The sequence below is a fragment of the Lepidothrix coronata genome, unplaced genomic scaffold (assembly GCF_001604755.1).
Source record: "Lepidothrix coronata isolate B3197 unplaced genomic scaffold, Lepidothrix_coronata-1.0 Scaffold53, whole genome shotgun sequence".
Lineage (NCBI taxonomy): Eukaryota > Metazoa > Chordata > Aves > Passeriformes > Pipridae > Lepidothrix > Lepidothrix coronata.
The window spans coordinates 1,487,510-1,504,112 of record NW_016690233.1 but is presented as its reverse complement, the minus strand read 5'-3'; the positions used below and the strand labels follow the sequence as shown (position 1 = coordinate 1,504,112).

Here is a 16,603-nt window from a genome sequence, read left to right as displayed (position 1 = left end):
TGGTATGTTATCCCAGAGGTTAAACTTTCACTTTACATAATTGTAGAAGGGAAGGGAAACTATAAGCAGATGAAATTAAAAAATGCCTAAAATTTCCCTTTTTCCATTCAGAAACCAGAATAAAAGTAAAGAATTTGATATAGTAGTTATAGTTAGTGCTAATTCCTTGGAACAAACAAACAATAAACCACAAAACAAAATAAAGAAAAAAGAGCATTTCCTACTTTTTCGATGAAAAAAAGTAATAGTGAAATAGTTTTGGTGGAAACTAGAGCAACAAGGAAGAGTCACTCTCATTCATTCTTCCCGCAGTAAAACTGTTTTGTTGCTGAACAAAGTCAAGCCTGAGATCTTTGCCTGCTTGTTCTCAGTCACAAAGCATGATATTTGAAAGTTATATGACAATCTCATTCCTAGTTTTGATTCTATGGAACGGTTGAGTGATTTTGCTGAAACCAAGAAAACCAAAAAAAAAAGCAGACTAGAAAATTAAATACAAAGAATTAAAATTCAACAAAGACTCAACAATCTTAGCTAAAGATGTTGCCCGTAGGCACAGAGATGATGGAATAGTTTAGGCAGATGTATATATATATATATATCTATAGTTGACTAACATTCCTGAACTTGTTATTGACTTATTTTCATTAATACCTGTGCTGTAGATTATATTTCAAAACTCTTCAGATGATAAAAGAAAAACATTTATTGAAAATGACTTGAGAAAATTAAAACTTTTAAAAAGAAGGGAAATATTTTTAATTATAAAATATTTTTAATTCCTATTAAGAAGTCTTTCTAAAAGCTTACTTCATAATCAGTTACAATCACTTAGTTACAAGATAGCTCAGTTACAAGATAGCTCAGTTACAATCACTCAGTTACAAGATAGCTAGAACTGCTGAAAGTAAGAGCCATTTTTCTTACAGATTAGAAAGGTAGGGAAGTTAAAAAGGATAGAAGAATAGACAAAAGGAGAAGAGTCTCTTTTAGAGGTTGCTTTATAAAACCCTTTTTTTTAGTCCTCAAAAATAGACTGTAAGGGATTCAATTTTAAATAAAGATTTCAAAGAAAATTGTGAAACGAGTAACTCTGTAAATCTTTATGAAATGTAAGAATTAAGCACTAAAGGATGCATTGTGTTGTGATGAGAAAGAGGATGAAGTTGAATGGCATCAGACCAGTAGTATTCTAGTAACAGGCTTTTGTGTTTGCATGGCTTATGTGTGGAGAATTGAGATAGGCTGTTATAGATAGCAACAGGCATTGCAGTACCCCTACATACACAATGGGTGTATGTAACCTTACAGACACAATAATCATTAAACTCACAAGGTCCCTCAGTGGTGGGTCTCACCACAGACTCAACATTTAGCCTGTAAAAAGTGGTTCATCCAATTTCCATATCTGTCTCTTTAGAGAAGAAAACGTAAACACATAGAAGTCATTTTAGCAAAAGTGTCTTGATTGCTGCATTATTCTATACAATCACACTAAAGAGATCTTTACTGGACTGAGGACTGGATATACAGAAATAAAGTTTGGACGAGAGTGCTTCCATAGAAACCCCATCTGCCATTTCACCAGTGTGTCATCTTACTGCTAAGCCTTCTCTAACAGTTAGCTGCTGAGATGATTCTGGGCATTTGGCTGAGACACCACCCCTTGTCTCAGGCTAAAATTATGTTGGGATTTGTGTTAACAGTTGCAACAATATGTTGCAACGGCAGTGCTTGGATCTATGCCCTGAACCTGCTTAATTTATTAGTATAGCCCTAACCTTAAAGCCTCAGATTGTTTCTCAGATTCAAATTTGTCACCTTTTCCCACAGCATTCTCCTGAAGAAATTGGCTGCTACTGAACCCCAGCGTTCAGTACTGGGGCCAGTCCTGTTCAATATCTTTATTGATGTTTTGGATGAGGGCATTCAGTACATACTCAGTAAGTTTGCAGACAACACCAAGTCAGGTGGAAGTGTCGACCTGCTGGAGGGTAGGAAGGTTCTACAAAGGGATTTTGACAGACAGGATTGATGAGCTGAGGACAACAGTATGGGGATCAACAAAGCCAAGTACAAGGCCCTGCAGTTGGGTCGCAACAACCTCATGCATTGCTATAGACTGAGGGCAGAGTGACTTCAGAACTGCTCAGCAGAAAGGGACTTGAGGGTGCTGGTTGACAGCCAGATGAATATGAACTGGCAGCGTCCCCAGGTGACCAGGAAGGCAAATGACATCTTGGCCTGTATCAAGAATAGTGTTTCCAGTAGGACTAGGGAAGTGATTCTTCTGCTGTATTTGGCACCAGTGAGGCTGCACCTCAAGTATTGTGTTTAGTTCTGGGCCCCTCACTTCAAAATGGACATCAAGGTGAAGGGTCTAGAAAACATACCTTTGAGGAGTGCCTGAGGGAACTGGAGTTGTTTTGTCTGGAGAGGACTGAGGAAGCTCAGGTTAGATCTCACTGTGCTCTACAACTACCTGAAAGGAGGCAGCAGTGAGGTGGGGGTCAGTCTCTTCTACCATGTCTCAAGTGAAAGAACAAGAGGAAATGGCCTCAAGTTGCATCAGGAGAAATTCAGGTTAGATATCAGAAATGATTTTTTCTCTGAAAGAGTCATTAGGCATTGGAGTAATGAAGGGGTTAATAGTGGGTCTATTAGCTCCCGGGATGAAGATATCGACTGAGCAAACTTTCGGGTGTATCCTTCATGATAAGGAAGTCAGTACGCAGCCCTAATGGAGAAAATAAAGGCAGACTGTATAGTTAGTAGGCCTAAGATGTGGGAACTGCAATAAGGCCTTGAGCTTTGCCAAATGTATCACCCGTAGAACCTACCCAATGAAAACACTGTTGCTTGCTTACCTAAAATAAGAATACTGCTTGCTGCTAGAGGGGGTATAAAAAAGCAGATGAGAAAATAAAGAGAAATTCAGACACTTTTTCTGCACATAACTGACTCCTTGTATCTTTATCGGCCGTCACGACTCTACACTGACAGAGTAAGTTGTCCAGGAAGATGGTGGACTCACCGTCTCTATGAGTGTTCAAGAGGTGTCTGCATATGGCACTCGGGGATATGTTTTAGGAATGATTATGGTGGTGCTACACTGATTGAGCTAGATGATCTTGACAGTCTATTCTAGCCCTGTGATTTCCTTCCCCAGCTGCTCTACACTATTTATCCTCCCGAATCCTGATTGCATACTCTTCTCGATATGTTAAGCTTCAGAATAAAGAAGCAGCATGGTAAAACGTATCAGTTTCTCTTTGCTGACCTGTCTACATATAGCAGAATCATCACAAAAAAACTGTCTTAGACGACTTCCTTTCCTGTATTGAGTGGCTGCTGGAAGATTTCAGGTATCTTGGCAAACCACTGCCTGTAGATTCTTCAGTCTTAACAAATACAGTGGGAATGGACAGATATTCCAATTAAATCTAAATATATGTGATGCCAGGAAAGAATGAACTGGAAGCTATCCCCAGCCCTTACCCCAAAAATAAATCTAAACCCAAAAGCTCAGCATTTACTTGCTCAGAACTCGTTAATAAAAAATTATATAGAATGGAATCAAGGGAAATGTTGACCTTGAAATTACTGTCTTTGGCTCCTCTGATAAGCAGAAGCTGCTTTGTAACTTTTCCCATACTACATTACTTTTCCGCCTTGTTTCTTGCTGTTGCATAAGCAGTGACACCGGAAGGCCAAAGGTCCAAATGGCACATACAGATGCAAGCCATGCATCATAAGGGTTGTACTTGTAGAAAGGCAAAGGTTGATGAATCTCACACAATCCATCCTCCTTATCTAGCTCTAAAGTACTTTATTCATTTAGTGATCCTCTTGTCATATACACTGCAGATGCACTATTATATTTGTCTAGCATATGATAGATCAATCTCATGCTCAAAGTCAATATGGAAACCAATTCAAAAAAGGTTGCATGGACATCCAGAGGCTTTCTGGTTTTCCCCTCAGTGTATAAGATCATACACAGAGAAATTCCCATGAAAATTATGATTTTTTTTTTTCATGAAAGTGCTGTGTAATAATTTTTGTCTTTGGATTTTTTTCCATTTCCTTCCTTGACCTTCATTTTATCTCTGCATCTTGCTCTTGGTGTGTATGTAGTGCTTAGCTGTCACTGTCCAGTGCAAACGAAAAAGGACATACTGTGTCTTGACACAGTATACATAGGTGCCTCAAGGTGCACAGCTTTCAGCTTCTCACTCTTCCTCCAAATGCCAATAACTTCTGGGTCCCTAAGCCTCATATTAGCCCATTTTAGTGCCTAGCAATTATGCCCCACCTGAAATCACAATCCTAATCTCAGAACATCCCATCACCACACTCTAACTACTAACATTTAACTATTTGAATGGCACAAGAGGCATTTTCAGTAAGACCCTTTTTCTGGACTTGGGAACATGATATTTCCAGGTCCTCTCCTTTATGAGGTCCGGCACTGGTTTGTGGAAGAGAGAAGAGGGCTTCATATAGCTATTTCACACATTGATCACAAGAGCAGAGTGTGCAATAGGTTAAATTGCTGGGTACTTTTGCCTGCCTTCTTTATTGTAAAACTGATGTTGGCTTTCTCTCTTTCTTTTCTCCCCAAATATATTTAGCTGTTGAGAGAAAAGGAAACACCCTGTCCGCTTCTGTTATCATAATGGACAAAACAGTCCTAGGCAAGGTTCTTGAAGGCAGAGCTGAAACTTGCCAAAAAGCTGTTAATTCTTTCATCACTGTGGAACTCTCGGCCCTTTTCCCAGTCACAAAAAAAAAAAAAAAGAAATTATTAGCTGAGGAAATAATGGCCAGTGACAATTTTGTGATCTGTAGTTTCCAGAATCCTAAATATGCCATGACTGTTATGAGAAGAAATTACTTGTTCCATTGTCATAAGGAAACAGCCCAAACCTGTGAAGGTGGGAAATGTTGATTAACCTTTATGAGGGAAAGCACTAAAGTCCATCATCACTGTGCAATAGGCTTCAGAAAAAGACTGCAGTTAGAGGAGGCAACATACATTTTAGAGTTATTTTATATAAGATCCTCATATTACCATGTGATAATGTTCGCATGATATGCTCTAATGAACTCCAAGTGACACCACAGTAGAGTCCCAGTGCAGTCCCATGAGCTACATTTTTGTTCAACCACAAAGCTTTTTCTTCTTGGTGACCTTCCTCCCTGAGTATAAAATGGTTAGTAGTCTGATAACTGGTCAAAGCAACAGAAGCTCTCCACCATTTTGCAGAGCAGATCATTGTGTGATCATCTGGAGCAAGTCAGGAAGGCATGTTTTCTTCACTCTTTAGAGACATAAGTAGAAATACTCCTGTCCTAGTATGCCTATAATGCACTTTGCTTTTAAATTCATGTTCTTGGCAGATAGTTAAACTGAACAAAAAAATTGTGTGTGGAAGGCTTCTGAGGTGCAAGTGTGGCTTCTGAGACAAAAAGAAAGTAAATGTGGCATTTGGACTGGCCGTCTGGAGATGTGAGTGCCAATCCAAACCTAGTCATTTGGAGAGGAATCATAGCTGGTAGGACAACTCTTTCTCCCTGAGATGCCCATAGGAGGCTTTGCAAGAAGAAATGTCTGTATGACTGTCATGGGACAAGGGAAAGGCTGGGTCCCAAAATGTGAAATCTCCCAGGACCTTGAGAATAGCACAGAGATCATTTTACTGTCTGCATATTCCATATGCATCTTTTGTGAGATGCTTTCCAGTAACATAAGGGTTACCTAGATGACAATCTTGCAGAAATCTTCAGTACAGGAAGGCTGTGCTCAATTTCTGAGGTTTCTTTTCAGCATAGTGTCAGAGGAAAGCTCTGTACATGCCATTTTCTTTTTGTACTTCTTTTGCTTATATATATATATATTTTTCCCCTACCAATTACTTTAAGAGACACCAAATACTCATCTCAGAAAAAGTGTAATAATCTGAATGTGCTGCATGATTTCACCATGAGTCTATTACCCCAAAAATGGATGGACAGTCCATTTCCCAGTAAAATTTGATCTGACATTATTCATTAGCCAGATCTTGTCACTATGGATTAGATACTTATGATTTTAATTTACTGAGAGGGGTTTTTTTCTGTATTTATTTTACCCTTCTCTCTATGCTACTGAATTTAGACAAAATAGGACATAGTGAAATCAGTATATATTGTTTATTATGGTGATATTTGGCTTAAAAGTAAGTATTTTCTCTCTGAGAGTTAGTAAAAAATTATTCTCTGTGCAAAAAGAGGTGACATAGAAAATTATTTTTCACAGGAAGTTGAAAGATGTTGATACACATTTTCTGAGATACACAATGAAATAAAATTTTAAGATGTTAAAATTACCAACAAAATTATATTATGAGTGAAAATCGTCTTATTTAAATGTCTAAACAGCTGAAATATTTTGCTTAAATCTGAGTTTTGTTGTTTGGCAAAACTGCTTTTTTGCAAAGAAAAAATCCCACTCCTTTCCAAAATACTTAGGATATGATTCATTTCATGTTTTAATCAACATCACCAGCATGTAAACACTTTTAAATGTTTTCATTTTAAGAACTGCATATGCTTTTACCGAGAGAACACTCATTTTAAAGGAAAAATTTCTGATCAGATTCATAAGAATATACAGGATGCATCATCCCACCTTTATATTATATCAGTCAGGCTAACTTGCTCAGACTGCTTTGATGCTAAAGAAATTATCTGTCCCACTAGTTGGAACCTACCCTCTGAATCCATTCCCACTGACGTGATACTGGGGAGGTAATAACCAGCTCTGCTGGGACTTGTATTTTAAGCAAGTTCAGGAAAATAATTTGCTTTCCTTCCTTACTGTACGGATTATGACCTGACTATATTTCTACTATATGAATTTTAAATGACACAGTAAAGATAAGCATGACTCCGAATTACAGGATACAGCATAGAAGCACTTGGCAAAGTGTCTTTGAAATATGTATAATTTCCTGTATAATTTCCTGCTTTTTATGCTTGAAAACTGCAGTAGGCATAGTCTCCATATGCTGCTCTGTTCCATATGCAGGACATGATGTACAATTCCAACTTCAATTTAGAGATGTTCTGCTAATAAAGGATAATGAGATACCATAATATAGCAATATAATTTATGAAAAGGAATGAAATAAAGGCTTGCAAAAGAAGTGAAACAAATAAGTGAGCCAACAACAGCAGCAACAAAAATGCTCCTTCTACAACTTTGTTCTCCATGGTCTACCCTTGAAATTAAAGCAAAATCATGGAAAGCACTAATACTGAAACATTGTGAACCAGCTGTTTCTAACAGCTGACTAATTAGTCTGTATATCCAGTAAATCAAAAATATTTGTTACCACTTAGGCAAAGTAATCCTACAGGAATCTGCATGTCAGTACAGTAAACTTTGTCTCAAATAGGGGGATATGTCCTACTTGAAGCAGCAGGTCTCTGCAAAGTGTGCTAAAGGGGAGAGAGGATCCAGCCCACACGTGAGTTGCACCATTTTCCTTATCAATGCCCTATCCCAGCTGTCCGCTGTTGCTTTGGATTAATAGGAGCAAATCTCCAAAGCCCCAAGGGTCCACTAGCTCCTATCTTTTCCTGATTTCTTAGTGATGTGAACTGAGGCTGGAAAACAGGAAGGGGGAAGGGAATGCATGCTAACTAGAAGTTGCTACAGGAAAGTATCTTTCTGTGGCCCTGGCAACACACCTAATATTTTCCACATCAAAAAAATTTTTATTGTTTGACACAGGACTCAAGTTAATCCCTGCCTAGAAACGTAAAGTGACAGGAAAGGATTTGATGTTGCAGCTTTATCCGTTGCATGGCTAGCTATACCTTATATAGTGCCCATCCTTCTTGCACCTATTTTTTTTTTCTTTAATATATCCAGAAGTTGCCAAATTGCTTATACTGTAATAATTTCATCATGATTTGGGATGGATCAGGGCTGCAGAAAATGAGGCTGAACCTGTAGCAGTGCTAGAGCTGAGTTTTGAATATCTTAGATGATACATCATAATGAGGGAGTTCTGTGTGATTGTGTAAAGAACAAGAGACTGACCCACCTGCAAGACTCTCCCCCACTGCAGTGCCCTAGTAGGTGAAAAGTCTAAACAGGTCAGTACTCAGACTGAACATGCTGAAACTCTCTCCTAGCCTTTGGATCCGTACGTCCTTCTGGGCAACTAGAGATGAGGAAGAGAAGTGGAGTGGTGCTTTCCTTGATCTAGATCCCTTGTGGACTTGGGATCTGATTATGATGCTCCGTGAGACTTGTGGAGTGGAAAACAAACTTTATCTCGCAGGGCTCAATAACTCTCTAAGTTCTGGGATGGTTGATAATCTTTATTGCTAATACTGCCTTTTGTTCTACACTTGCACAGACCCTGTCGAAATGGGGTTCAGTACATGGTCAAGATTTTGAAGTACAAGAGAAATGCAAATGAGTAAGAATTGTAGTATTATTGCTTAGGACAATTTTAGAAGGAAGGTGTGGACTCTGCAGTTGTGCACACTCAGGTAGATCTTTGGTCTTGACCATGCCAGTGTTAAGACAGCTAAGGGATGAGGTAGCAGGTCCCTCACTGATTACTCTTCCTAAGCAGGGTAGAGAACAGTGAGGAATCACCTCTTTAAAGCCAGCTGAAATGTAGTCAGGTAACAGTAAGGAAAGATGTGTTTGCCAAGAAAACTTTGGGAATGGATAAATGACTCCAAACGTGTGTGACGGAACTTACAACAATGTCTGTGGTTGTAATGGAGGTGAAGTTATGAGGTATTTTGGGACTACTGCTGTTACAGAAAACCTTTACATCTATGTAACTATATGTGACCAGTGACCTTATCCCATAAGGACAAGATAGCTGAGCTGCCTTCACTGTACAGCTGACATGTGGTTCTCTGTTTTGGCCTTTCCACAGTGGGATCCAAGATACAGTGAAAATGGTCCACCAGTAATTCTTCTTCTGTTGAGGAAGTTTCTGTGCCATTAAAGCAGAGTAATACTGATAGAAAATGTTAACTATAGAAACAGTCATGTAAAAGTAGTTGTTCTTTCATTGAGAAAAATTATTTCAGAGAAGATTATCAAATATAACCTATTAAGACAGAAGAACAGTGACCAGAAAACAAATCTCTTTCCCAGATTGTCTTTAGGTTCCTTGCTGTGTAGTTCCAGGTCTGTTAAACTACATGCTATCTTGCTGAGTAATTTCTGCTCTGCTTTTGTTCATAAAACTACTGTAAAAGAGAAAAAAAAATCACTCTTTTAATCTTATTTTTAGCCCTACTGGGAATTCTCAAGCTGCAGAGGAATCACAGTTCTTCTTCTCACCTGGAAGTTCTGAGAATTATTTTTGTAAATTTGAATATTATATTAAGAGCATTAAACACCCACATCACAGTGAGATGAGCTTCATGCCTTTAAACAGGTGAACAACGGTCAGAAGTAAAAATAAAATAAATTCAAATGTAAGACAACATTAAAAGAGTGTAATAGAACAAATACCTTATGAGATGGATTTAAGTGCCATAATTTGCAGTCAAGGTAGCATAGCCTTCATCTACACAAAATTCAACCAGACATTGGAACAGTAGAAAATCTTCCACGAGTTTTACAGCAGTGGTTAAATGGACCCTTTGTAACAAAACAAAATACAACCTTGTACCTTAGAGCCAGTGCTGGTGCAAATGTGTCTATATAGGTACAGATGGCTCCATTAAACACTTAAGAGGCAAAGAGCATTTTATTTCTACTGTTGCATCTTGATGGGAATTTTTTATCAAAATGTCATTGCAGGAGAAAATGCTGTTTTGCTAAAATTCTTTTAATGATTTTAAAACATCTGCTTGAAATGTCTTAGATTCAGTGGATATTCACCATATCTGAGTGAAAGTCCCAGAAAATGCTTAGTGGGACTGGTCAGACTTGCTGATCGTAAGATGGAGTCTTTAGCCATAGGTGAGTTGATTTGATTCAGAGGTCTCTAAGCTAAGGACCTCAAAAAAGCATTAATGCACCTGAACAGTGTGTACATCTGCAGAGCACTTATTCCTTTTCCTGTTCAGTATAATCACTGACTTACAGAAGTGGAGGAAGACAAGAGACCTCATGAGATCTTTCACTCCAAGTGTCATTTCCTTCCATTCTGGGTGCACAACACGTAGAGCAGATTTTGCACAGTATGCACCAGGGCTCAGGGCAAGCTCCAAGAGTCACCAAAAGAAAAATGTGTGAGAGATGAGTCTTTCCATTTGCTGGCTCCTACCTGAGCTGCTGACTCAGAATAAGGTCTGAAACGGGTGCCTTATGCAGCAACAAAATGTGGCCAGCATCTATTCACCTTTGTGTAATACGGTCTCCTGGCTTCCTCTGAATTTCTGTCAGCTCAATTAGCCTATTGTTTGGGAAATGAAAATACAGGCTGGCAAAGACCCCTTGAAAGATGGTTCACTTCTGACTGTGGCTATCACTTGATTGAACTTTGAATAGGCCATCTGGTAGTACTTTGCTCTAAACTTTTCTTTAAAATGACCTACTTGAGAAGCTCCATTGTACTTTGGCATCATCTATTATAGTGTGTCATGATCCTGATAGTGAGAACATTTTCCCTAATATTTAACCCAGATCTCCTTTGTCACATGTTATGATGTTTGCTAGTTGTACTGTCCCTCACAGACACAGGGAACAACTGATCACTGTCTTGTTTTCAAATCCTTTATATAAATTAGAAGAGGCCTTTATGTCTACTCTAAGATAAACAAACTCAACTCTTTTAGTCTTTTCCCACTGGTCATGCTTTTTTAGATCATTATTCTTTCTAATTTCTACTAAACTCACTGAAATCTCACACTACATACCTTGCAAAGTGTTTTTTCCAAAAAATAGTGTAGAGATACAGCCAAAAGGGGGTTGCTGTTGTACAGAGGAGTCCTGTTTTGTTGTGAGTTTGACATGGTGTTTTGTTGGATATCAGGGAAAGAATGATTGTGAATATGAGAGACCATGTTTGTAATTTTTCATACATGTAAAATGTTAAAAAATATGGTGGGGAAATTTTGGGAAAAATCAATATCATCTTTATTAGAAAGACTAGAAGCATTTAGATTTTAGCAATGAATTTAGAAGAATCTCAGCTCTGAAACTTGTCCTTGTTAAATCATATTCAATGTCACAATTGTTTACATAAGCAAGGATAATTAGTACATCTGTAATCACTTTTACTGGCAGTCTATGAAAGAGCTGAATGCTTCAACTTCAGCTCTTTATAAAATAAAGAATAAGTCAATGTTATGTAATCTAAACTATAAATATTGAACACAAAATTACCAATTAATGTTAGGTACTAATAGGTCTCTAGGAATAATAATAATAAAAAATTACAGCATTCTAATTTTAAGCAAAGTTATTAACTAAGACTTGGGTTTGCAGAATCTTCATTAGAACATCACCTCATTTTTTTCAGCATGTGTTTGTGATGTAAATACTAAACAAATATTGACTAACTCTGAGTGGAATAGCAGTAAAATTTTTACAGCAGTAAAATTAATTCCTGGAACTACCACGGAGAGCTTAAAAATAAAAGGAATGCATTATGAAGGGAACAATTTCTCCTGATGGCAACTTTTACTTTATTTCCAGTACCTACCCTTCATGTACTGGAAAATTCTGTTCCATAATTGCTTCTTGAATATTGGTATGAAGACTCTTCAAGGTACCTTGGCAGTCATTTCTTTCAGAGTTATTTTTTTTTACAAGTAATAGTATCCCACTTGATTTCCAGGATTAGCCCCAATTTGATTCTCTTTCATATGACCCACAGTCTGTTGTACCTTAATAATGTTATTTTAAAGGATGCCTAAGAGGTTTCTGATATTCAGAAGGCCTGCTCATTGGCAGGAATTTTTCCTTCTGAAGAAAGTAGTATGTATAGTTATTTTGAATGTGGATGAGCTTTCATATGTGTTTAAGCAAAACCATTGATACTATAACAATTCACTTTCTTGTAATAGCTATTTGATAGAGAAATTTAAATGAATAATGTCTTTAGAATAGCTGATCTTCTCTGATTTATATCAATGACTATGTAAATATTCCTCAAACCTGCAACATTTCTTCTAGATGTTTCCTGTGATGAAATGTTCTAACCTCAATTCTTTTTTGTTCTGTTACAGATATCTATTTCGAAAAATGTCCTAGTTCTTGATGTTGAATATTTTACCTCTATTTTGTGAACCCTCTTCATTTTAAGATTAGAAAAAATAGCCCTCTGAAACAGACAATATGGGCCAAGTCATTCCTTTAGGGTATTATTTTAGACAGCTGCATAGCAAATAAGCAGAGTAAGGCTTATTTACACACAGTCATTGAAGCATTCATTCCACTGATTTATAGGACAGCAAAAGGTCTTTGAGTCACAGAACAAGCGATTTTGAGCTGAAGTTGAAAGAGAGGATTTTCTATTCTGCCCACCTCCAGCCCCAAAGGTATTAAAAAAATCAATTGTAGGATTTGTTGCCAGAACAGATAGATATAGTACAGTCCTACATCCTGGATAATATTGATCTCAGATGCTGAGTCTCCATTTTTCACACTGTAATCATAGTAAGCATTTGCAAAGCTCTTAATAATATAGTATTTTGACATTGTTTCTGTAAAAGGTAAAACATGCATATTTGCTTTTAACTAAACTGTGAAGGCTGTGCTGTGACTAATGCTACCAAATGTTTTTGATGGTGAAATGAGCTAAATGTTAACATGCTGATCTGGGGAGACCAAAGTGGGGCATAATTTCCAGCATTGAACAAATTCTGATACCATTGAATGTTTTATTGATATTCAGCATTTCTTAATTTAATCTGATTTTAATTAAAAACAATTACACCTCTGAGTATGTGAGCTATTTATACAAGCTCTCATATATAGGTATTTCCAGAAAGTTCTAGGTCTTATAGTAAGATGAAACCTCCAGGCTCTGGAGATGCCTATTTTTCCTTATTGTTTGTAGGGGAACCTTTGATTTTCAGTTAGCACCACAACCTGACATAAATCAAACAGCAGTCTAATAAGTTATCAAATGAAATGGTAGCTTTGTGGAATTTATTTTGCTTAGCATCCACAAATGTTCAAATTGCAGCTGTAACAAGAAGAAAATAGCAAGAAGACTTAGATGGTGATATTAGTATTACTAGTGTCAATTATACTGTTGGAATATCATGATTTCTGAGTTTCAAAAAAATATAATTTTTTGAATTGGAAAAAGTTCAGAAGGATGTCAAATAATTGGCACTTATTTGAACTCTGGAAAATTTCCTTGTATTGACACACTCATAAATATCAGTCTATTTAGCCTATGCAAAGCAAAGGTTAAGAAGCAGAGTGCTCTTACAATTTATGATCTCTTCTACCAAGCCAGGATGACCAGCAGATCAAGGTCAACAAGCTTGTCAAGAACACAACTTAAGCAAATGGAGAATAGGCTGCCAACGACACCTGGTTACAGTTGTAGAGACTGATTTGACTCCTCTTGTTTGAGTTTAGAGTCCTCCTTATGCTGCTACTGTGTTGGTAATGGTTAAGAGAGGAAGCAGAGTCCAAGAGAGGAGGTCTCGGAAGGGGTTTTTTTGGAGCAGCAGATCCATTTTTTCAAAAATAAAGATAATAATTGGTATATTGAAGACTACAGAAGTGCCTCTTGCTTGGCTACAGGCTGCAGACATGCAATGCTACATCTACCCTGCAGGTACTGGAGCTTTGATAAGTCCGGGCAAGGGATGGGTCAGCTGTCTATGACAGTGCCTGTTTCTTTCAACTAAATCTAAAGTGTTTCTCTCTTCCCGCTCCCCCTTCTCCACATATACCCTCCACCCCCAGTACACATCTACAGTACAAGGTCCTAAAGTTACACAAAATTAATCTCTACCATGGAGTTTTAAAAGCAAGTGGTCTGAATAACAGACATCCTTTAGGACTTAAATCTATAGTGTTACTGTTTATTTCTGAAGATATTTTTTGTCATTATTGTTGTTGAAAAGAAATTCCAAGGATTAAAAATTATTCATATAATTCTTGAATAACATGTATGAAATTTAATCATTCCAGTTTATAGACTTTTAACAATTATTCAAACACAGATTATAAAATTATCTTAATATCCTTGTTCCCCTATTCAACAAATGTGCCTGCTTGCAAGCCCGTTGGAAGTCACAAGCAGCTTGTATTGGAATACTAACAATGCTATTCTAAAAGCAACTAATAAGAAAAAAACGGAAATGCCTGTAAAAATTACTTTAGAATGTCTTTGGAAGGAATAATCTCTCAATTTCAAAATCATTCAGTTCAGAAGCATTACCAGAATCAGGTACCATTATGGTAAATGGGACATTTTCTCTTGATTTATTATTAGTCAAAGGCAGAAAAAAAATGCTTAAACTCTTTTAAAGGTTAAAAATTTATACCCGTTTTACTATACATGGGAAAAGAAAACAAACGAAAACCCTATAATATTTTGTGGGGCACAGATTCCTTCAGTTTCCTTCATACATTATATATTTCAACTTCCTATGTCACCACTGCAAAGATTTCAACTGGAAAATATTTTAGGAAATTTAAAAACTATTTGGATAAAATGTGATAAGTGAATAGGGTATTCTTAAATAGGCCTATTTTCAAGACTCTCAGATCTGACAGATCAATACTGGTATTTATGCATTATTTTGGATCAGGTTCAAACACAAAAATTAAGTTTATAATTAGTCAACTGTGGTACTTTTAAAGTTTTTTACAATAATGTCCTTGAGATTGTAACTCCAAATACCAAAACTTCTCAGAATTTATTTCAAATCTTTGAAACATTCTATGCAATTAAAACCAGGTTTCCACACCTTGCAAATAGAGTGATTTGTATTATTTAGCTGTCCTTTTCTCTACTCTAGGCAAAATCTTTATTTCCCTTCAAAAACCATTCAATGTACTCCTACATAATTCTGAGAGAAATTAAAGAGCTTTTAGTAGGTAACTGAATATTGTTTTCTTTTCTCTCTACCTCACTGTACTATCCTGGTACCACTTTTGATCCTCTTCCTAGCTAAGTCTATGTCTAGTCAAACCTACTGAAAAATGTAGTAGAAGACATGGAAACATGAATTACAATATTTTTCAGATCTGTGCTTTCATATATGTGTTTTCACATGTGTGCCAGCCTTGATATGGACATCAGTGTATGGTCAGTTACTGTAGTTATGTCTTTAAAGATTTCTAATTCAGTGGTTGCTCACAGAGAATCTGAAGAATCAATTTCAGTCTAAGTCCAAAGTAGAGAATAAACCCTGTCTTTGCTCTTTGCTTTCTGTTACTCTTTCTCCCTCAAAGCCAGCTTCAAGTAAGAGTTGCATATTTCCACAAAAATTTCCACAAAATGCATTTAAGAATATATATAATATATAAAAACTTGCTTGCAAAATGAAATGTAAAAAATTCTTAAGGGGATGTCAAATACACAAGTATGAACAGCTCTGAAACAGCTACAACTGAAAAAAACATATACACTAGAGAAGTGCTCAGCATGTACTAAGTCATCACTAATACTTCATCTTGATATCAGTGGAGTGAGATAGTGATGTCTATATGTCTTCCTCCCACCATCTCCTGCACCCCTGGTAGGCTCTGCACACCAGAAGGCACACACAGTCCAAGACTGGCTGCGAAATCATCCCAAGAGAATTCATCATTACCAGGATCGAGGCCTGCGTGAGGAAGTTTCAGTATAGAATGTGTAGCAAACCCTAGCCACTAAATAAAATTATAGACATATATGATGTAACAATCATTGGAAAAACTTCACAAAATCCTTTAATTTTTTCCCATATAGAGGAAAAATTTTTGCAAGCATCATATGGTGATGACCCATAAAATTAGTTCATATCTTAAAGGTCATACTCAGGCAAGGAAGCCAGTGAAGTCAACTAATATTTGTTTCAGAAAAAATTGGCTTAGAATTCTAGTGGTTTACAGGAATGCAAAGAAAAAAAAAGATATACATGAAGGATTGTAGTATGGAGATACTAGACGATTATTTTTTGCATGTCTTTAAACACATCAACAAAAACCATATGTTTCTGTGAATATGAAATATCTTACATTTGATTAGTAACTAAAGAGATATGAAATAGTTTCTGAAGTTAGACATTTACAGGCAAACCAAAATTGTTTCAAAGCTTGCTATGTTGATCCATGGATAATTTATACTAGTTTTTGATAGCCGTGAGGGAAAGGCGGAAGCTCAGGAGGGGGAGAGAGAGTTTTGTGCCAATATTTAAATGGAATGACCCTTGATTCTGGGAAAAATAATAGAAAAGTGATATTAGACACTATTAATAAAGAATTAAGGAGGGTAATTTATGCCAGTCAAAAGTTTGTGCAAAATAGGTGTTATGAAACTAATACAATACCTATTTAATGAGATTATGAGTTTGACTGGGAAAGGTAGCAGTCCTGATAGAATACAAGCACTTATATATAAACCTCTGCAAGGAATTTTACTTGAGTTAGCATGACATCTTGATTGACCAAACA

The 16,603-nt window shown here is 36.8% G+C and overlaps 1 long non-coding RNA gene across 2 annotated transcripts; it reads left to right on the top strand.

Moving 5' to 3' along the window:
• The first annotated feature begins 8,104 nt into the window (after positions 1-8,104).
• LOC108497893 lies at positions 8,105-13,571 on the top strand. 2 transcript variants are annotated; one of them, XR_001875001.1, is made up of 4 exons: positions 8,105-8,148; positions 9,894-9,991; positions 12,425-12,516; positions 13,446-13,571. It is a non-coding gene; the product is annotated as an uncharacterized LOC108497893 (long non-coding RNA). The 2 variants fall into 2 exon arrangements; XR_001875000.1 differs by having other exon boundaries at positions 13,442-13,571.
• The last annotated feature ends 3,032 nt before the right edge of the window (positions 13,572-16,603 follow it).